The 22,226-nt window shown below is 37.8% G+C and overlaps 1 pseudogene; it reads right to left on the bottom strand.

The window, feature by feature from the left end:
• Positions 1 to 11,961: 11,961 nt before the first annotated feature.
• LOC132016266 (developmentally-regulated GTP-binding protein 1-like) overlaps positions 11,962 to 22,226 on the bottom strand; it is a 12,343-nt pseudogene continuing 2,078 nt past the window's right edge.

The following is a 22,226-nucleotide window of genomic DNA, read 5'->3' as shown; positions in this document are numbered from 1 at the left end:
ATGGCTTTGATGATATTGAGGTATGTACCCTCTGTCCCTACACTCTGAAGAATTTTGATCAAGAAAGGATGCTGTACATTGTCAAATGCTTTTTCAGCATCTATTGAGAGTATCATATGGTTCTTGTTCTTTCTTTTGTTAATGTACTGTTGACATTGAATGATTTGTGGATGTTGAACCAACTTTGCAGCCCTGGAATAAATCCCACTTGGTCGTGGTGAATAATCCTTTTAATGTACTGTTGGATCCTATTGGCTAGTATTTTGGTGAGAATTTTTGCATCTGTGTTCATCAAAAATATTGGTCTTTAGTTCTCTTTTTTGATGGGGTTTTTGTATGGTTTTAGGATGAAGATAATGCTGGCCTCATAAAATGAGTTTGGAAGTTTCCCTTCCATTTCTATTTTTTGGAACAGTTTCAGGAGAATTGGAATTAATTCTTCATTAAATTCTTGGTAGAATTCCCATGGGAAGCTATCTGACTCTGGACTCTTGTTTTCTGGGAGATTTTTGATGACTGCTTCAATATCCTTACTGGTTATGGGTCTGTTCAGGTTTTCTATTTCTTCCTAGTTCAGTTTTGATAGTTTATATTTCTCTAGGAATGCATCCATTTCTTCCATATTGTCAAATTTGCTCGTGTATAGTTGCTCATAATATGTTCTTATAATTGTTTGTATTTCTTTGGTATTGGTTGTGATCTCTCCTCTTTTATTCATGATTTTATTTATTTGGGTCCTTTCTCTTTTCTTTTTGATAAGTCTGGCCAGGGGTTTATCAATCTTATTAATTCTTTCAAATAACCAGCTTTTAGTTTCATTGACTTGTTCTCCTGCTTTTTTTCTTTCTATTTCACTGATTTCTGCTCTGATATTTATTATTTCCCTTCTGCTGGGTTTAGGCTTTCTTTGCTATTCTTTCTCCAGCTCCTTTAGGTGTAGGGGTAGGGTGTGTATTTGAGACCTTTCTTGTTTCTTGAGAAGGGCTTTAATCGCTATATATTTTCCTCTCAACACTGCCTTTGCTGTGTCCCACAGATTTTGAATCATTGTGCTTTCATTATCATTTCCATGATTTTTTTTTTCAATTCTTCTTTAATTTCCTGGTTGACCCATTCATTCTTTAGTAGGATGTTCTTTAGCCTCCATGTATTTGGGTTCTTTCCAAATTTCCTCTTGTGATTAAGTTCTAGCTTCAGAGTCTTGTGGTCTGAAAATATGCAGGGAATGATCCCAATCTTTTGGTACCAGTTGAGACCTGATTTGTGACCCAGGATGTGATCTATTCTGGAGAATTTTCCATGTGCATTAGAGAAGAATGTGTATTCTGTTGCCTTGGGATGGAATGTTCTGAATATATCTGTGATGTCCATCTGATCCAGTGTGTCATTTAAGGCCTTTGTTTCCTTGTTGATCTTTTGCCTGAATGGTCTGTCCATTTCAGTGAGGGGGTTGTTAAAGTCCCCTTCTATTATTGTATTCTTGTCAATGTGTTTCTTTGATTTTGTTATTAGTTGGTTTATATACTTGGCTGTTCCCATGTAGGGGCATAAAATTGTTAGATCTTCTTGTTGGACAGACTCTTTGAGTATGATATAGTGTCTTTCCTCATCTCTTGTTATAGTCTTTGGCTTAAAGTCTAATTTATCTGATATAAGGATTGTTGCCCCAGCTCTCTTTTGATGTCCATTAGTATGGTAAATTGTTTTCCACCCCCTCACTTTAAATCTGGAGGTGTCTTTGGGTCTAAAATGGGTTTCTTGTAGACCGAATATTGATAGATTTTGGTTTTTTGTCCATTCTGATACCCTGTGTCTTTTGATTGGGGCATTTAGCCCATTTACATTCAGGGTAACTATTAAGAGATATGAATTTAGTGCCATTGTATTGCCTGTAAGGTGACTGTTACTGTATATTGTCTCTGTTCCTTTCTGGTCTACTACTTTTAGGGTCTCTCTTTGCTTAGAGGACCCCTTTCAGTATTTCCTGAGGAGCTGGTTTGGTGTTTGCAAATTCTTTTGGTTTTTGTTTTTCCTGGAAGCTTTTTGTCTCTCCTTCTATTTTCAGTGATAGCCTAGCTGGATATAGTATTCTTGGCTGCATGTTTTTCTCATTTAGTGCTCTGCATATATCATGCCAGTTCTTTCTGGCCTTCCAGATCTCTGTGGATAAGTCCACTGCCAATCTAATATTTTTACCATTGTATGTTACAGAATTTTTGTCCCGGGCTGCTTTCAGGATTTTCTCTTTGTCGCTAAGACTTCTAAGTTTTACTATTAGATGATGGGGTGTGGACCTATTCTTATTGATTTTGAGGGGTTTCTCTGCACCTCTAGATTTTAATGCTTGCTCCCTTTGGCATATTAGGGAAATTCTCTACAATAATTCACTCCAATATACCTTCTGTCCCCTCTCACTTTCTTCTTCTTCTGGAATCCCAATTATTCTAATATTGTTTTGTCTTATGGTATCACTTATCTCTTGAATTCTCCCCTCGTGGTTCAGTAGTTGTTTGTCTCTCTTTTGCTCAGCTTCTTTATTCTCTGTCATTTGGTCTTCTATATCACTAATTCTCTCTTCTGCCTCATTTATCCTAGCAGTAAGAGCCTCCATTTTTTATTGCATCTCATTAATAGCTTTTTTTAATTTCAGCTTGGTTTGATTTTAGTTCTTTTATTTCCCCAGAAAGGGATTTCATTTCTCTGGACAGGGTTTGTCTAATATCTTCCATGCCTTTTTTGAGACTAGCTAGCACCTTGAGAATTGTCATTTTGAACTCTAGATCTGACATGTTACCTATGTCTATATTGATTAGGTCCCTAGCCTTAAGCACTGCCTTTTGTTCTTTTTTTGTTGTTGTTGTGAGTTTCTCTGTCTTGTCATTTTATCCAGATAAGAATATATGAATGAGAGGTGCCTGGGTGGCTCAGTGGGTTAAGCCTCTGCCTGCGGCTCAGGTCAAGGTCTCAGGGGCCTGCTTCCCGCCCCCCCCCCCCCCCCCCCCCCCCCCCCCCCGCCTGCCTCTCTGCCTACTTGTGATCTCTCTCTGTGTCAGTAAATAAATAAACTTTAAAAAAAGAATATGTGAATGAGAGAATAAAATACTAAAAAGGTTGCAAAGTCCCCAGGAAAATATACATAACCAAATCTGAAGAAGCCCCAATCTGGGGGGAGAAGAAAGGTGGTAAAAAGAATATATTCATATATATATATATATATATACACATACATGAAAGGGTGTAAAAAGAATATATATATGTGTGTATATATATATATACACACATATTAGACTGGTGAATAGAACAGAGACACCCACCTGATTTTGGGTGTATTTTGGTTTCTTATAAGAATCTACCTCCCAAAATTTTAAAGAAAGAAAATCTTATATATTTAGAAAATATAGAAAAAATATATATAATATATATTATATATATTTTTATGCATTTACATATAAATATACTAAAAACTTATATATTATTTATTATTATTATATTATATATATATGCCAAAACACATATATATATATATATATACACAAAATAAGGGTAAACATGATGAAGGGATGGAATATGACTGTAAAGATGAAAATTTAAAAAATTCTAAAAGAATTGAGAAGATAAGTTGGTTGGAGAAAGAAAGAATAAAAAAGGGTCGGGGGAAGAGAACGTGCTCAGGCTGGAGACTAGAAGAAAGCCCTGTGCTAGATTTAGGGTATATTTTGATCTATGAGAAGAGATTGTATACAAAATTAAAAAAAAAAACTCTATATGTACATGAAAAATAGGTTAAACACAATGAAGGATAAAATGTGACTATAATAATGAATGAAGGTTTTTTTTTTTTATAATGAAGGTTTAAAAAGATTTTTTTTTAGAAAGGTATTGTTAAGATAAACTAGTCAAAAAACATTTAAAAAGGAAAGAGGAAAAGTTAAAAAAATTAGAATAAGAATAGAATAGAATAAGAAAACTTAGAAGAAGAATAGAATAGAAAAATTAGAATAAGAGTAGACTAGAATAAGAAAAAAATAAAATTAAAAATATTTAATTAACTTTGGAAGACTAAAGGATCATTGGGGGAAAGTCATGAATTCCATGCATTGCTTTCCCCTAGCTCAGGAGGTCTGCTGTTCACTCTCCTTGAATGGTGAGCTTGGTCTTGACTGGATGTTCTTGCTGATCTTCTGGGGGAGGGGCCTGTTGTAGTGATTCTCAAATGTCTTTGCCCGAGGTGGAATTGCACTGCCCTTGCCAGAGGCCAGGCTGAGTAATCTGCTCTAGTTCGCTGAATGTTTATGGTAGAGCTCTGGAGAATGGCAATGAAAATGGCGGCCTCCCAATCTCCAACCCAGAGGAGTCGAGAGCTCAGGGCCCCACTCCTCAGTGTGCCCTCACAGTAAAGGGGTCAATCACTCCTGTTTCCCTGGTCTCCGGCTGTGCTGTGGGCTCACCTGACTGTGACCGAGTATTTCTGTCTCTGGTGCACAGCCCTGTTTGGAGTCTCCAAACCCAGCAGATTCCTGCCTCCAGAGGAGGAAGGTGAGTGTCCTTGGATCTGCCACTTGTGGGGTCCCTGCTCAAAGAGCAGTGGACTGAGTGTGCTGCAGATCACGGTTTAAGGTAACCCGGAGCTGAGAGCTCACTCTTCAGCTCTGTTTATATAGCCAGTTTCCCCACTCTGATACCTGGGGGCTCTGCCACACTCAGACACCCCCTCTCTTTTAATGACCCTGCAGGTCCTAAGACCACACTGTCCCTGTGAGAGCTCCACCCCTGCTTAGCCTCTGGAGTGATGTCCCTCAGTGGAGCAGACTTCTAAAAGTTCTGATTTTGTGTTCCATGGCTCTACCACTTGCCGGGAGCCGGCCCCTTCCCCTGCGGTCTATCTTCCCGTTGCTTCAAATTCACTTCTCCACATGTCCTACCTTTCAGGAAGTGGTCAATTTTCTGTTCCCAGAATTACTGCTCTTCTTCTCTTCAATCTCCTGTTCCATTTGTAGGTGTTTGGAATGGTTTGATACCTATCTACCTATCTCCTGGGATCTGATGTCATTTCAGTCTGCTACTCCTCTGCCACCTTGCCTCTCCTCATAAGGCTCCATTATTAACATCCCCTTCCAGAAATGGTGCATTGTTGCAACTGATGGACCTATACATCATCACCCAAAATCCATAATTTATTTACATTATGGTTCATTCTCGGTGGTGTACATTCTGTAGTTATGGGTGAATGTATAATGACATATATCTACTATAATAGCATCTTATTACATATTTTAAATATACAAAATACATAATTTATTCCCAAGTATGCATGAGCCAGCTCTATCAATTCTACCATTCCTCTATTTTTGACTTAAAATTTAGAAAATGAAAAAATACATTATATACTACTGAAACCTCCTACAGACCATTTGTCAATCACATTTTCCTTCCTCCTCTGCTCCCAGAAATAGTAACTCACTTGAATTTGTTGTTTATCAATCCTATGCATAATTCATACCATTACTTTACATGTACTGATTCACAATGAATGTATTATGTTGTGTGTTTCCACAGTTTTTATGTGACACCATACTATGTGTGACAACTGAAACCTCTGTGTCATTTCTGCTTGTTTTCATTTCAAAAGGTGTATCTGCAATTAAGGGGCAATATATTTTCATTTATGTCTGTGAATAGCTAAACATTGTTATTTTTAAAGTTATTATCTGATCTTTCTAATAACTTTTATAATAAATTCATGATCTGATTTTTATTTTTATGGCTGGCTTTCCTCATGAGCATTCTGTTTTGTCTGCTGACTCATTTCATTGCATTTTTATACATTTTCTGTCTTCCCCTCCCTTCCCCTACCTGGCAGCCCATCCCCTTTCCTCTCCTTTTATCTCTTTCTTCTTTTTGGAGGATTCAGAAAATTGCCATTGCTTTTACTGGGGTCTTTGCTTCAGACAAGATCCTACTGTGCCTCCTAACGTTTCAACCCACCCACAACCCCACAATGACGTATCATTTATTATTGCTTCGGACTTTTGTAACAGGATCCCTGGAGCAAAGGCCAATGGAGTATGTCAACTACAATGTTTTCATCAAAAAGAGATTAATTTTTCTCACATAAGAGAAATTCTGGACATAAGCTATCTATGAATTCATAGATGTCCAAGCTTTTTCCAACCTTCTGCTTCCCCATTGTTAGGATGTGTTTTTCATCCTTAAAGACTCCAGAGAGCTCTTTTACTTCCATGCCTCCTGAGGGAGAAAGGGGAGTGAAGAGAGCTAAGGTCAATAGAGCATACCAGCTGTACTTACACTTGTACAAAAATTGCTGGAAATTCCACTAAGTGTTTTCCATTTATCTTCTTGGTACTGTTATGTGTGTGTGTGACAAATTCATCTCCACAGGACTCTGAGGAGATAAGTATTTTTAATTGAATGTGTTTTTTCATCTGAGAAAAATCAGGAACCACAAGGAATAAGGGGAGAGGAAACATTGGGTGGGAAGCTAGCACTGATTTGACAGAGATGTTGAGGTTATTATGGATTTAACCTCCAAGCAGGGAGCCCGATGCAGGCTCGATCCCAGAACCCCGGGATCATGGCCTGAGCCAAAGACAGACACTTAATGAATGAGCCCCCGGTGCCCCTTTTCTTTGATTTTCTGTTTTGGTAGGAAGTTCACAGCTCTTTCACTTGGCCTTTCTTACAATAAACATTTAGGGTCAGCCAGCTAGGTATCTGCTCACTTGGCTATATCCCTATTCTCTTATCTCTTCCTGGCCTACAGCTTCCTCTTTTCTTCTTTTCTTTTCTTTTTCTTTATTTTTAAGATTTTATTTATTTATTTATTTACTTATTTATTTATTTAGCGGGGAGAGTGAGCAAGAGTGAGTGAGCACCAGCTGGGGAGGGGGCAGAGGGAGAGGAACAAGCAGACTCCCTGCTGATCTGGAAGACTGACGTGGGGCTGGACACAGGGCTTGATTCCAGGACCCTGAGATCATGACCGGAGCTGAAAACAGATGCTTAACCTACTGAGCCACCCAGGTGCCCGTGGGGCTATAGCTTTGTATAAAGGAGGATTGGTAACTCCTGCTGGAAGGATTTTTACATTTTTTTTTAAAGGAAGTTCAAAAATAAAAGAAGAATATGTGTAGAGACCCTCAAAGCCCAAGATATTCACCATTTGGTTCTTTGTGAGAAAATTTCATGTCCCTATTTTAAAGCTCCTGGCTCAAACTCCAGCAGGCTTTCCCCTCATCTTCTTTTTTAGTTACTCTAGCTACTAGATATTGCGGAACACTTTTATTTTTCCATTACTCTATCGGAATTATGTCCCCTACTTTTACTTTCTGCTTTAGCTTGGAAGTCCAACATCCCTGCAACTTCATCCTACTTGTTATATTATACACACACATACACATCTACACACACATGTGTTTATGACTATATATGTATATATATTGTAATGAGAGTGAATGACTCATGTATCCAAGTTTTGAGTCAACCAACAGATGGCAATTTGCTGGCTGCAGAAACTGCTTCAATGGGTCCAGGGAACATGAACTCAAGGCTTTGGTTAATTAGGGTGGGCAGTGTTCTCTCCAGCGAGATAGAAAAGAGGAAACATAAAGCTCCAATGCTTCTTACAGACCTCTCACAAACAGGGTGAAATCAGTCTTAGAGCAAAACTGACATTGTGAGGGGCAGAGGAGGCAGCAGAGAAAACAAAGTAAACCAATCACAAATTCTTTCCTGCCTCTGGATTTCCAGTTATGTCCTTACTGTTTTAAGTTTTGCCACTCAGAGTGGTTCATGGACCCTCAGCATTACTATTGTCTGAGAATTGTTAGAGGCCAAGACTCTGAGACCCCATCCTAGGCCAACAAAATCACATTGTATATTTAATCGGAATCTCTGAGTGATTAGCAGACATCAACATTTCAGAAGTATTTCTATAGCCGTCACTCTCCAAATACAGTTTGTGGGTCCCTGAGGATTTTCAAAGCTTTTCTGTAGGGTCTGAGACATCAAACCTGATTTCATAATTATAATAAGACATGATTTTCCCTCTTTGCTGTACCCACTACTAGAGTCTTCATATTCTTAGTGAGAAATAATGCAGAAGAGAGTTATTCTCCCTTTTCACTTTATAGTGGATTTACACAGTTCCTGGTTTTTTTGGCATATTTGTCTCTTCTTATGCCAGTGATGTGATTATACTTGGAAGAGACCAATCTTAGTCCATGCAGTTTAGGTGTGGATAACCATCTGCCCCTACTGCTCTCCCTCTAGGTAATATAGGGAGAGACAATCTATATTTGGCCAATTAACTCACTTAATTCTCTTGGTCAGTGATTGATTCAGAAATTGGTATATGATTCATGTTGATACACTCAGAAGAAATCCCAACCCCCCCCCTTTTTTGTGATAATATTGGGAACAAGAAGCTCTCTTTACCTTACTTTCTTTTTAAAAAGATAGCATAGGCTAGCACAGCCAGGAGTTTCCCTTGGAGATGGCTTCTCTAAAATAACTTTGCTTTGAATATTGAAGCATATGCTATGTTACTGAAGACCAAGTCTATTTTGTGAGACCATGGCAAGGTAGAACATTAAGTAAGACTTGGACATTTACCAGTTCACATTCATTTCCTTCCAGATACTGGTATTGATTTTTTACTTATCTTTGTAATTGATGATATTGAAATCATTATTTCCTCCTCTGTTTCCATGGGTTTTTGAGTGAAGTTTGGGTAAGCTTCATGAATGTCAAATCCAGACACATTTTGAATTGAAGCTTCTGGCAAGCTTTTTATTTTTTCTCTCTTCAATTCTCAGTAACTAGCGCACTGCCTGCTTCATAGTTATTGCTGAAATGAAGAAGGAGTTTTGAATACAGGTACTGTAACTTCAAATCTCTCTTCGGCTACAATGAACTCTTATGTTAATTTTGTAAGGAGTCAAAAACATTTTTTAAGTTTGACATCTTATTATCCAAGGATCCTCAATTATATTTTGACTTCTAAAGCTTCCAAGAATATTATGAAAAGTCTTATAGAAAAATGTTCCTTTAATTTAATATTTATTATGTACCTCATATAGGCTAGGCCCTACCTTGGTTTGAATAAGATACAACACACAATCTCCCTACTCAGACAGGTCCTATTTAGCGAATAAATGGACATAAGCCTACTTTTTAACTTGTTGTAAGAGCAGCAGATGCAAAGCAGGAGGTGAGAAACTATCTGTGAAGATCAGAGGCTTGTCACCGAAGTGAAAGAGGGATAGTAGGAGATGAGACTAAAGAGAAAGGCCTAATCCAGATCAAGAGACACTGTGTTTGCCACATCAAGGAACTTTCACATTATTCAGACAACCCCTGCTACTTACTTTGAAAGAAAATCCACTTGAAAAACATGCAAATCCCTCCTAAATAATTTGAGATTATAGTATCTTCTATCTCCCTCCTTCTGTGGGAATTATTTATATAGACAAAGGGGATCCTTTAAAACATCTTGTGGAAGTCAGAGAGACAGACATTCGAGAAACAATGGAAGGTGGGTCAGATGATAGACTTGAAAGGTAGACTTCAGGCAGTGGCTCTGTGAATGGGGAAGTAGAGAGATCTGGAGATTGAGGGGGCGGAGGATCAAAGGAATTCTATAATTCAGGGCTTTAACTAGCTTAGTGATATTTTACTAAGAAGAAGAAATCTTTAAAAATAATTATCCCTCAGGATTTCATGGACATAACCGGTGGACTTTAGATCTGATAATATATGTGATTTAATTTTACAAAATGGAGGCTATTTGTAGCCCTTTTAGAGAATGATATTTATAAATGTATTACATAAAGGGGCAGGGGTTCCTGCCTCATTAACTGAAATGATGAATTTATAGTTTCTTTGAGACTTTTTTTTAAAGATTTTATTCATTTATTTGACAGACAGAGAGTACAAGTAGGCAGAGAGGCAGGCAAGAGAGAGAGGAAGGGAAGCAGTCTCCCCGCTGAGCAGAGAGCCCGATGTGGGACTTGATCCCAGAACCCTGAGATCATGACCTGAGCTGAAGGCAGTGGCTTAACCCACTGAGCCACCCAGGCACCCTCTTTGAGACTTTTGACAAAAGATGCCCAGGTACTCCTTCACTTTAGATGCAATGTCATATTCATGTATAGATTTTATGTTTTTTTAAAAGATTTTATTTGTTTGTTTATTGCAGGAAAGAGAGGGGCAGAGAGAGAGAGGGAGAGAGAATCTCAAGCAGACTCCCCACTGAATGCAGAGCCCTTACAACCCTGAGACCATGACCTGAGCCAAAATCAAGAGCCAGGTATTTAACCAACTGAGCCACCCAGGTGCCCTGATGTATGGTTTTATACCCTCTGAAATAGTCTAATATCTGTTGATTCCAATTTTACACAGATAATATTAAATTAGTTTTGGTGACCCTGACTGTGGCCCTTTCCTAAATGTCTTCTGCTATTTCTTTCCCCTCATTGTAATTTGCATTTTTGACTTTATAACTTGGTTGGGTAGAGGAATACTTCTCAATTTCTTTTACATCATGACATACTGAAAAATGACATCTGTATATAGTACATGAAAGGCAACAAGTAAGGCTGCTTGCTTTTGACCACAAGCCCAATGCCCTAGCCTACCACGCCTTAGATCAACTGACGCTGAAGGGAATTGCTTTCTGCTCACAACCACAAAGCTCACCCACCCTGGTTGGAATGTTCTGAGTTGTGGAATGGAACTTAAAGAGCTCATGACTCTGGGATGCACACCTGCAATGTTTAGCAAGTATTGTGGTAGCACTTGACATATCATATAGTACAAATGCCATCTGGTTCAAGGAACAATTGCTAGCGGTCACATAGGGATCTTGCAACACGGGGTGCATAGCTCAGGACAACTTACAATCATTACAGAGAACAGGACTGAAAGCAAATATTTTACCAATGAAGGCTCAGGAGCATTTGATAGGGTTTTGTAAATACCCAATTCTTTTATTGTATAGATGAGAACACTTGAGACCAAAAAAATTATGTGTCTTGACTCGAGGTTAAATGACCGGACTGTAAGCTCTATGTTAACTGCTATATCCCATTGCATAGTAGAGTTCATTGCAGATGGCAGAAGTTTTCTGAAATGTTGCTGAGTGAATGAATGAGTGAATTGGCCAGGGCCACATGGGTAATGACAGCCAAAATGAGAATTACAGCTTTCACCTCCCAGTTCAGTGATCTGATCCAGTGTGTCTAAGACTGTATGTCACATTCTTATCAATGCTCTATGAATAATTCATTATGTGGCACAAAGCACAAAAGGTCATGAACACATTCTAGAATTGAATATATTAAGGATTTACCTTCTGTTTTGTAACAGTTCCTATCCATCATATTCATAAATCAAACATGATATATTTGGGTTGCCATAAAGCTTATATTTATCTTAATATATTTCTGTAAATAGAGTTAAAAACAACAAAGTTGGTCTTAGAAGAGCTTTTGTAAAAATTTTTTCTTTTTTGGTAGTTATTATATTTTGCCATTTTCTTCAGTAATAAAACACATTTAGGGTTGTCTTTATTTCCTACTAATTAAATAATGAAAGGCAAAACACTAAATGAGTAATTACTGATGTATCTTGTATGCATTGAAATCAGAGTGAGCACTGTCACTGAAATGTTATGTCACTCACAAATTCATTAAACATTCATTAACCTCACCTCAGGTATAGGTGTCCTTGTTTACACATTTTAGATTTGCATACACATGTCCTGAACAAGATTTCAAAAATGTTTATAACCCTATGACCACCATAATTATGAATCCCCAGGTATTTGTGAAATCCTTACCCAGTGTGACTTTTATTTTTATGCAGTTCAGTATACAAGGTGACACTAAGATAAGACAATAAAGTTTCAGCGTGGGTGTCTCCATCTTCCTTCTATGATTCCTCCTATGATCTTGTGGCCAGACCCAGAAGGGACCTGGGATAGAAGGCTTGGTCATGGGGAAAGCTGCTGTGATTGGCCTGGCTGCTGGGGAAAGAAGAAGGCTTCAGTTTTTCACAATGAATGACATTTTCATTCTCTAATGCATGGTCTTAACCCACTTATTGAGAATCGTGTTTCACAGAGAGACACCCCCTACCCCCCGACTAAAAGACGTTTAATTCTTTGATAAGATTCTTGTGAATATTTGTGTGGAAATCCTCCATGTGATCCTGGGGTAAGGTGGCACTATTGGAGGTGTGTAATCTGGCAACTGCGCTTTGGGCTTGGTGAAAGCCTCACTAGTTTTTGTAAGTACCATATATTTTCCAACAGGTCACCAAAATTCCAGCAGTGATAGGCAGAGATAAATGCATAGTGAGGCACTTTATAGATGATATCCAATTCTTCAATGGAGATCTGATAGATCTTATTTAACACATAGATACAAAGGATAGAGACTCTATTTCCTTCCACCATGTCAATGAAGTCATGTACTGTGGCATCACTGTCAGAGCCACACCGGCATTACTAATTTTATATTCAGCCGGAATGTTCCGCACAATTTGAGCATCCAGCTCACTTTGAGGGCAAGTGACAGTGAGATCGATGCTTTCCTTACCTCCTTCTTAAAGCCAATGTTGAGGGGCTTGCTGTTCAAGTGAATTCTAAAGCGTCCCAGCTTGTATTCAGTGATCTTCTCATGTCCCAGTGGCTTCAGGACATCCAGAGCAATCGCGATCAGGTCACACACCCAGGCCACTACAATGACTTCCTTTACTTTTTTTCATTCTTGGCACCCTCATGGATAACTGGGAGATCCAGAAGCTGGGTCTTGGCACCTTTGTATGTGATGACACCAGGAACTGTGGCGAGAGTGGTGAACTCAGGCTTCATACTGAAATATACCGCTGCCAGTCACTGAGCCGTGTTGACTTCTCCACAGATGGAAAATCCACAAACCCAGTGTTTGTGCATCACCGGTCTTGGCCACATCTAAATCTTCTCCTAGCCCACTACCACCACCTTCTGGAGTAATGAGTTCTCTGCAAAGTTTAGAAAGGCAAGCCTTAATCGGGCTTAGGTAGTGTATGATTGCCTTGTTTTTCTGGAGTCTGAGCCATCTCAGCTTCCATCTCTAAGATCTTGGTTGAAGTGCAGCTCCTGGTGGCGAATCCCAGGGGGTGCAGTGGTCTCTACACCATCTCCTGTCCCACACCTGGTGCAGATCAGCCAGTTTCATCAGGTGCTAATGCAACTCACTGAGGAGGTGCTTTCTACTTCCAGTGAGAGTTACACCTGTGAGGCTCATGCAGAGACGCAGTGTGGAGCATTCTCCTCCCCCTTCCCCCAGCCAGCTTCCCATTTTTAAAAGTTGGTTTTTGGGTTTTTTTTCTTGGTGATTTCTTCATTGGGGAAGGGGATGCATCATTCACTGTGGAGCTTGGTCCTGGTCCCCATGTGCACACAGGTTTGTATTGCTGAACTCTGCTCACTGAATAAAACAAAGCAGAAAGACGAGCTTATTGCAAGGGTTTTGACCTGCAAACTGGGAAACTCAAGGCTATGGGAGCTGTGAATTCCGAGTTGCTCACAGACTAAAGGGCTTTTTTTTTTTTTTTTTAATGAATTTATTTATTTGAGAGAGAGAGAGAAAGAGAGAGAGCGTGAGCGAGCCCGTGAGTGGGGGGAGGGGTAGAGAAACAGAGGGAAACTCTCAAGCAGACTCTTGGAGGAGCAGGGAGGCAGTGCTGGCTCTATCCCAGGACCCTGAGATCACAACCAGAGGCAAAATCAGGAATTGGTTGCTTAACTGACTGAGCCACCAGGCTCCCCCAGACTAAAGGATTTTAATAAGGCAAATGCAGAATCTTCCCTAGTTGTGGTCTTTTTCCTTATTTGGATCAGGGTAGCCCAATCAGTGGAACAAGGAAGTCCCAAGATGACATAACAGACTTGGTGTTTGGCGATTGGCTGGCATCCTTTGCTGATTTTTGAGAAGAGCTGTACATTTCTGTAACTTAGGTAAGTTTGTTTTGTTTTTCTTTAATGTGACTGTACTGGCCAACTTCATTTTGTCCTTAACATAAGTGACTCCATTTTTGTTCTAGTTCTACAATATGCATATGTGTATATACACACCACAGGAGGTCAGAGATCTGATGGGTTGAGAAACTCTAGCTCTTTTGTAAATGAGCGTATTAGAAAGAGGCTGATTCTAACAGATGGGTGGCTGTACCCCTACCCTGGTGGGAAGCCAGCTCTGTCTGCATGTCTGGTATAGCTAAAGCACTGGGGGTTGGTTGGAGGTAACTAGACATGGAGAGGAGCTTGGGTGGACATAGAAGCTCCATCCCTCCCTCTCTGTTGTGGATTGGTGGCCAGGTTTAGCCCTGCCCTGGAGGCAGGTCACTGGGCTCTGTGGGGACAGGGCCTGAAGACTCCAAGGGCTCCATGGGACCACTCCTTGGGCCCTTCTGATGCCATGCTTGTCAGAGTCCATGACTCTTCATCTTTCATAATTTATATTAATCAAATGTTTGGAGGGGGAATGAGAAATTGAATCATTTGTTACAATAATTAATAGCAACTTGGCTATTGATGTCAATTATATTGCTGTCCCTTTCACTCTTTCTCCTATAGGAGACACTAAAGGGTATAGAAAGTAGACACTAAAGTGGTGATTTAACAATTGTCACATTATCTGTGATTTTTGAGATGTGACGGGGAAAGGAAAGGTCACACAATTTAGAGTAGGGAAACACTAACAATTTGTTTTTTTAATATAGGGTTTTATTCTGAATATTGTGGGGATTTAGATTTGCAGTTAATATGAGAGAAGAGTTTGAATTTTGTTATGAAAGGGACAGTTTATTCACATAGAGAAAGAGTATATTGATTTGTAGGAATTACTATGTGGTGATTTAGAATAAATTTTGCCAAAAAACCCCACAAAAATCCTTAATTTCAAGATTTGGAAGGGCTTGGCTGGTATAAACAATGTAACAAGTTTTTACCTAATCACTTAATAGTTTTTAAAGATGTGCTTGAAGGCGACATAGAGACCCGCAGACAAGATGATTCTAAAGATGAGCAAACTTTTAGCTTCTTATAACAAGGTAATAGAAGATTCCTACATAGCAGTTGCACAAATAATTAGCACAATTCTGTTTGAAATTTAGCAATGGCTTAGAACACAGAGGCATACTTATAAAACTAATTAACATTCATCTAGCAGTGTAAAATTAATAGTTAATGTAATTTGGAGTAGAATCAGAATTTAGAAATCTCTCTAAGAGTTGGAAATAATGGGCTCAATTTGATAAGAAAGAATTTATATGAAATGTTTAGGATGGACAAATTCATAGAGACAGAAAGTAGATGTTACTAGGGCCTGGAGGAAGTGGGGAATGGGGGGTGATTACTAATGAATGTCTTCTGTTTGGAGTGATGAGATGTTTTGGAATTAGTTAAGGGTAATGGTTGAATAATTTTGTAAATATACTAAAACCTAAATGTACACTTTAAAAGAATGAATTTTATGGTTAGTGAATTATATCTCAATAAAAAGTTTCGAAAGATATTTATGGCTAATAAACTGGGAATAGAACAAAAACTTATGAAAAACAGAAGGAAACTGAGCACAGTAAAGAGTTTTTTAAATCTTGCACAGGTAGCCAGGCAAGACTAGTTGCATTTAAAGTAACTTATGCATTAAAAAATGAATAAAATAAAAGTATATTATCTCCATTATTGTTTGGCATTGTTTTAGATATTCTAACCATGACATGTGCTTTAAATATTCTAACATGATATGTATCATATTTAAATACTGGAAAAGAGAAGGCAATGCTATATTCAGTGCAGATAATTTGGTTGTCTACAGAGAACACTGCAAGGATTTAAAATGAAAACATTTATTTTTATTTTATTTAAACATAGTTGACACACAATGTTACATTAGTTTTACAGGTGTACAAAATAGCGATCTGACAAGTCTATACATTATGCTTTGCTCACCACAAGTGTAGCTACCATTTGTCACTGTGCAGCACTATTACAATGCTGCTGAATATGTCCCTTATGTTGTGGTTTTCATCCCCATGACTTATTCATTCAAAATGAAAACATTTAAATTTGAAATTGAAAGAATTCAAAAAGGTGGACGGATTAAAGAAAAGAATTGTTTTTAAAAAAATCAACAGCTTTCCTATATGCTATAAACAAAACAATATAACAGAATATTAAATGGAAAAGAGAACTCATTCACAATAACAGTCTAAATAATAAAATACTCAGGAGTTAAATTCATAATCTCTGTGCAAAGATAAAACCCTCATATGGGCCTCAGAAATGGATAATCGTAGAAAAACTGATTGAAACAATTTATTTTTATTTTTATTTTTATTTTTATTGATTGATTGATTGATTGACTGAAACAATATTTTGGTACAGAATTTTTCTAAGTAAAGAAACTAGTTTTTAGGTAGAGAATCCAAAACTTCTATCAGATTTACAACAGCTTTAAGAAACAAGAAATCTGGGGCGCCTGGGTGGCTCAGTGGGTTAAAGCCTCTGCCTTCAGCTCAGATCATGATCTCCGGGTCCTGGGATCAAGCCGTGCATTGGGTTCTCTGCTCAGCGGAGAGCCTGCTTCCCCCTTTTTCTATGCCTGCCTCTCTGCCTACTTGTGATCTCTCTCTATCAAATAAATAAATAAAATCTTAAAAATAAAAAAGAAACCAGAAAGTTTACATGTCACTGTCCATTAAGCAGCAGTGTCTATAATAGTGTAATAAGAATACACTGAGGAAAGTAGAAGAGTAGGTTGATAGACAAACAAGTTGCAATAGATAGATAAATGGAGGCAAATAGAAAATCAAAATGTCAGGAACTAGTATATTTAAGTATTTGGTTTGAGATAAAAGTGACATCTCAAAAAAGAGAAAAAATGAATTATTAAATGATCTCCAAGAAAATTATTTAGAAAAAAATAAAGGTTTTAAAAAATTTCTTTCCATACACCAGATTTCAGATTTATTTAAGAGTCTCTATAAAAATTAAAAAAAAAGAAAGAGTCTCTATAAAAATTAAATCTTAAAAGAGTACTGGAAGAAAATATAGGTTAATTTTTATGTAATGTATGTCTTGAAGGCCTCCAACCATTATTAAGAAATGAATGTTCTTTTGAATACAGAAAAATACAGGAAACTTACATAGGGTATAAAAGGCAAATAACAAATTGGAAAAGCACTGCAATATATATGACAAGGTTTAATGTCCTCAATACAGAAAACACTCTGAAACACTTCAAAGAGAGAGATCAAAAGAAAAGTGATCGAAGGCCAAGAAGAAGCAATTTCTAAGAATACGAATAACCTGTAGACATATAAAATGTTCAAAAGTACTCATAACTGAAGAAATTCAAACTTAAATAACAATAATATAGTACTGGCTAATTTTAAGAAGTCTGATAATACCCAGTCTTTAAGCTGGAGTTAGGAAACAGACTTTTCCATTCATATACCGGTGATCAGGGTCTAAATTGCCATCATGTTTCTGAATGACAATTTGCCAGTATCTATCAAAAGCCTTAGAAATGTGGGTAAACTTTGACCCAGTAATCACTGTTCTCAGAATATATCCTGAGGAAATCATTATGTAAATGCCCACAAATGAATATTTGAGAAATATTTCTGCAGCATTTTTTATAATGGTGGAAATTTTAAACAGTGTCAAGTAGGTTAAATGAATTACGGCTGTGGCCATAGTAATTTCCCAAAATTGTCACAAAAATATTTCCAGTCCCACATGCTCTTCCTTAACCTTGTCCCTCCCCCGTTTGCAGTTGGAGTCTGTTTTGCCTTCTCCTGAATCTGAGTAGGACTTTCTGGCTCTCTCATTGAATAGAATATGCTGAAAGGGATCTTTAAAAGCAGTATGACTTTCCATCTGGTTCTGTCTCTTTTGGAATTTTTCCTCCCTCAAAACCCTGTTTGTTGTGTTTCCACATTGTGAGGAAGCCCAGACTACATGGAAAGGTGACATGTAGGTGTTGGAGTAGAAAGCCAGCATCTAGTGTTAATGTAAGTGAATGAGAGTTCAGATAAAAATCAGCCTCCAGGCTTTGAGCCACTACAGCTGATTCTAAGTAGAGCAGAACTCTACTTTTGAGTTGTCTGATGAGCTATTCCAAACTGGAGATTTGAGAGCAAAAGAAAGACTGTTGTTTTGAGTTACTGCATTTTGAAGTAATTTTTTTACATTGCCAAAGTATCTTGAACAGTGTTGTTATATCTAAAACTGGAATATTGGGAAGCCATTTCACACAAAAATATATACAAATAAATATGTATCTTAAAAATTTAAAAATGTTTACAAAGTTACAGCTTGGAAATAGTTCATAAGATCATAGAATATATATAATTACATGTTGTATGTGTGCACAAAAAATGCACATAAATATCCAATGGCCAGCATAGGTATGCATAGAAAAAGAGGTTGATAAAATATTTACCAAAACGGAAATGCTGGTTGTCTTCAAATGTTTGGAATAAAAGGGATGATTTATAATTAATTTTTATTCTTGTTCATCTTGTTGGCTTGTTATATTTTCTAATTTTTCTTAAAGTGGACATTGATCATTTGTTCAATAAAGATGAAACAAATTTGGACTTAAATTAAACACTGATGAAGTACAAAATATTGATGAACCTGGCTGAGTGCTGTTCATAAGAAAAAGACAGGAGCTTTAGTTGATTATAAGTTCAAAATCAGCCAACGGTGCACTGTAACTGCTGAAGTGTTAATGCAAAATTAGGTAGCAGTTACAAAATTTGAGACTCCAAAGCACTGAAGGCAATAGTCCTATTATATGACACACTGAACAGTTAAGTCTTTGAGGTATCACAGTTTAAGAAGAATGGCAACTGCATTTCTTCCAGAAGGGACTGACCCTAATGGCGGTAAGATCTGAAAGGAGGTTATGAGGCACAGTAGAAACATTAGGGAATCCTGCTGTGTTAGAAAAGAAAAAAGAAAAGAAGATGTAACAGATACAGGTGCAGTGAAATAGGTTTAGACTTCATCTGGATAATTTTAGAGAGCAAGATTTAAACAATAAGTAAAAACCTCAAAGAGATAGAGTCAGCTCAGTTGAAGACAATACTTCCTGTTAAATTGAGATATTCAAAAATTGACCAAAGAATTTAGTGAATCATTGTCTCTGGCATTGAGGTTCTTGGATGTCAGGGTGTTTAGATGAGAGTTCTGTACTTCATGAGGGGGTCTTCTGGGGGTATCATTTAAAGTCCTGTTCCTGCTCCAAATCTTCAAGAGTCTCAGTCATAAGATCAGAGCCCCAACAATATACTCTCTGGGTGGGATTCTGTAAAATTGGCTCCTTAGCATACCTTTTTCTAGCAGGATAGCTTTCTGAATTCCCAATCTCTTTAATTAGTACAGCTGAGCTAAGTTTGGCAGTGATTTTTCTCAGAATTAAGGACTCCTATTTCTGAAGATGATGTATGTTTTAATTAAGTCTCCTCATTAAAACTTTCTAGCTTTGATTGTCAGTGTCTGTCTCCATGCAGCACTTAATAGATATCTGGCCATTTCTTCTTCAATCTGATTAATGTAGACAGCTCCTCTTAGTCATTCAGCCCCACAAAATGAATTTTAAGGCTTTTTCCCTCCAGATACGCTGAGCGTAGTTCTGGTTTTTTTTTTTTTAATTTTTTCAATTTATTTATTTTCAGAAAAACAGTATTCATTATTTTTTCACCACACCCAGTGTTCTGTGCAATCTGTGCCCTCTATAATACCCACCACCTGGTACCCCACCCTCCCACACCCCTACCACTTCAAACCCCTCAGATTGTTTTTCAGAGTCCATAGTCTCTTATGATTCACCTCCCCTTCCAATTTACCCCAACTCCTTTCTCCTCTCTAATACCCCTTGTCCTCCATGATATTTGTTATGCTCCACAAATAAGTGAGACCATATGATAATTGACTCTCTCTGCTTGACTTATTTCACTCAGCATAATCTCTTCCAGTCCCATCCATGTTGCTACAAAAGTTGGGTATTCATCCTTTCTGATGGAGGCATAATACTCCATAGTGTATATGGACCACATCTTCCTTATCCATTCGTCTGTTGAAGGGCATCTTGGTTCTTTCCATTTATGTGCTTCTTTTAAGTGGGGTTCTTGACACACCTTAAAATTCTGGCTAGCAACAGATAGAAGATTTTATCAAATTGTTTGAAGAAAAAAAATATATTTTCCTTCCTTATCAGCAATTATGAGAAAACAATTTAAATGGAAAATTTGAAAGAAAAATTTTTTTATTTAGAAAGGAAGACGAAAATAAATTCTACGAGTTATGTTAAGACCCATGCAATTTTCCTATCATGAGAATCCTTACCCCTGACCTTGCCCTCTCACTCATGTTTAGCTAGCACTGATGGATTTCAGGAGGTATGTATTTATAATAAACCATCACTCTACCTTACTTTGTTAGAGTTTGGGCCAAATGGTCTACCTCCATTACGTCCTTCCATAGCTCTCCTTTGGTCTTCAAAACAGAAGGTAACAAGTGGATTGTGAAATAAGAACAAAGTTCCAGAAAATACATGGTCCCCTTCTCTTGGCATTCATCTAGATACAGTCAAATAACTGAACCCAGCATGTGGCACTGAAAGGGAGATTTTATGGTACTTAAACAAAATAATAAAGTTTGATTTGTTGACTGTACTTAAAATGAAGGTAGGCAGTTCCTAATAATTCAAACAAAATCTTACATCATAATAATTTCTCTGCTATTCTCTGTGTATGAAATTCAGAAGAAGATAAAGATCCATTATAGATATTTAAATATTCCATTTACTAGAAATGATGTCTCTTTGGAATATATCTAATAAAACAAATTAAAGCATTTTCTGTGGAAATTTAAAAAGACAAATCCCCATTTAAAATATAAATAATAAGCAAAAAGAATATATATATAAATGTGTGATATATTTGTCTTTACTAATCATTTAGAAAGCCTTTTCAGCAAAAGTCCCAGTGAAGATTATATGCAGATGATCTGTACTGTTTACTATCAGTCAAGATACAGATCATTTTCTAGTAAAATTATTCCTAGCTATAATCCATATTTGGCTAACTTTTCTTTACTAGTTGTAAAAATTCCTAAACTACTTGCCAAATGGGTGAAATGTCCTTTTTCTTATGGGGAGATCTATATAACGGTATGTGGAAGAGGAGGAATTATGCTGATTCTTCTCTGCCCTTTGGAAAAGGGCTTATCACTCAATTCCCACCAGTCTGTCCATTTGGTGGGCAGTCCTTGAATACTATGACATTTCATTGATAAAGCACCAGAGAAATTTTATCTCATTGACAGATATAATTATATAGAGACAAAAGAAAACAATCCTCCCCCTAAATAAAGGAAAAAACACCTACATTTTAGCTTAATAATATTCTCAAAGTGTAAAGGATTAGAAGATGAAGAGCGTGAAAGAACATGAGGTTCTTCATTTCCCTCTGCAAGTAGTTGCGTATTTACCTGAACTGTGCATTGATTGCTGCGTTTGGGAGCATCTCAAGTTTGTAAGTCAAATTTGTAGTCATTACTAAGCATATGTTGAGAAATCATGACCATGTTTTCAGATCTTGTCACCTCCTCTGCCTTTGCTCTGCCCCTATTCTTCTCTTTCTAGCTCAGCTTGTAGGAATGGTTGACTAGATGGGTTTTGGGTTGTGAAGACCTGGTCCCATCCTTATGAAGACCTGGTCTCATCCCAGCTCTATCACTCACCAGCATGCAAGTTGAACAAGTTGCTTAACATTCTTATGTTCTGAATTCTTTATCTTTAAAAATAGAGATAGGGGCACATGGATGGTTCAGTGCGTTAAGCCTCTGCTTTCGGCTCAGGTCATGATCTCAGGGTCCTGGGATCAAGCCCCGTTTTGGGCTCTCTGCTCAGCAGGGTGCCCACTTCCTCCTCTCTCTCTCTGCCTGCCTCCTCTGACGACTTGTGATCTCTGTCTCTCTCTCTATGTCAAATAAATAAAATGAAATCTTATTTAAAAAAATAAAATAGGGGGGACACCTGGGTGGCTCAGGTGGTTGAGCAGCTGCCTTTGGCTCAGGTCATGATCCCAGCATCCTGGGATCGAGTCCCGCATCGGGCTCCTTGCTCGGCAGGGAGCCTGCTTCTCCC

This window comes from Mustela nigripes, chromosome 4 (genome assembly GCF_022355385.1).
Source record: "Mustela nigripes isolate SB6536 chromosome 4, MUSNIG.SB6536, whole genome shotgun sequence".
Lineage (NCBI taxonomy): Eukaryota > Metazoa > Chordata > Mammalia > Carnivora > Mustelidae > Mustela > Mustela nigripes.
This window is presented reverse-complemented; position numbering and strand designations above follow the sequence as displayed.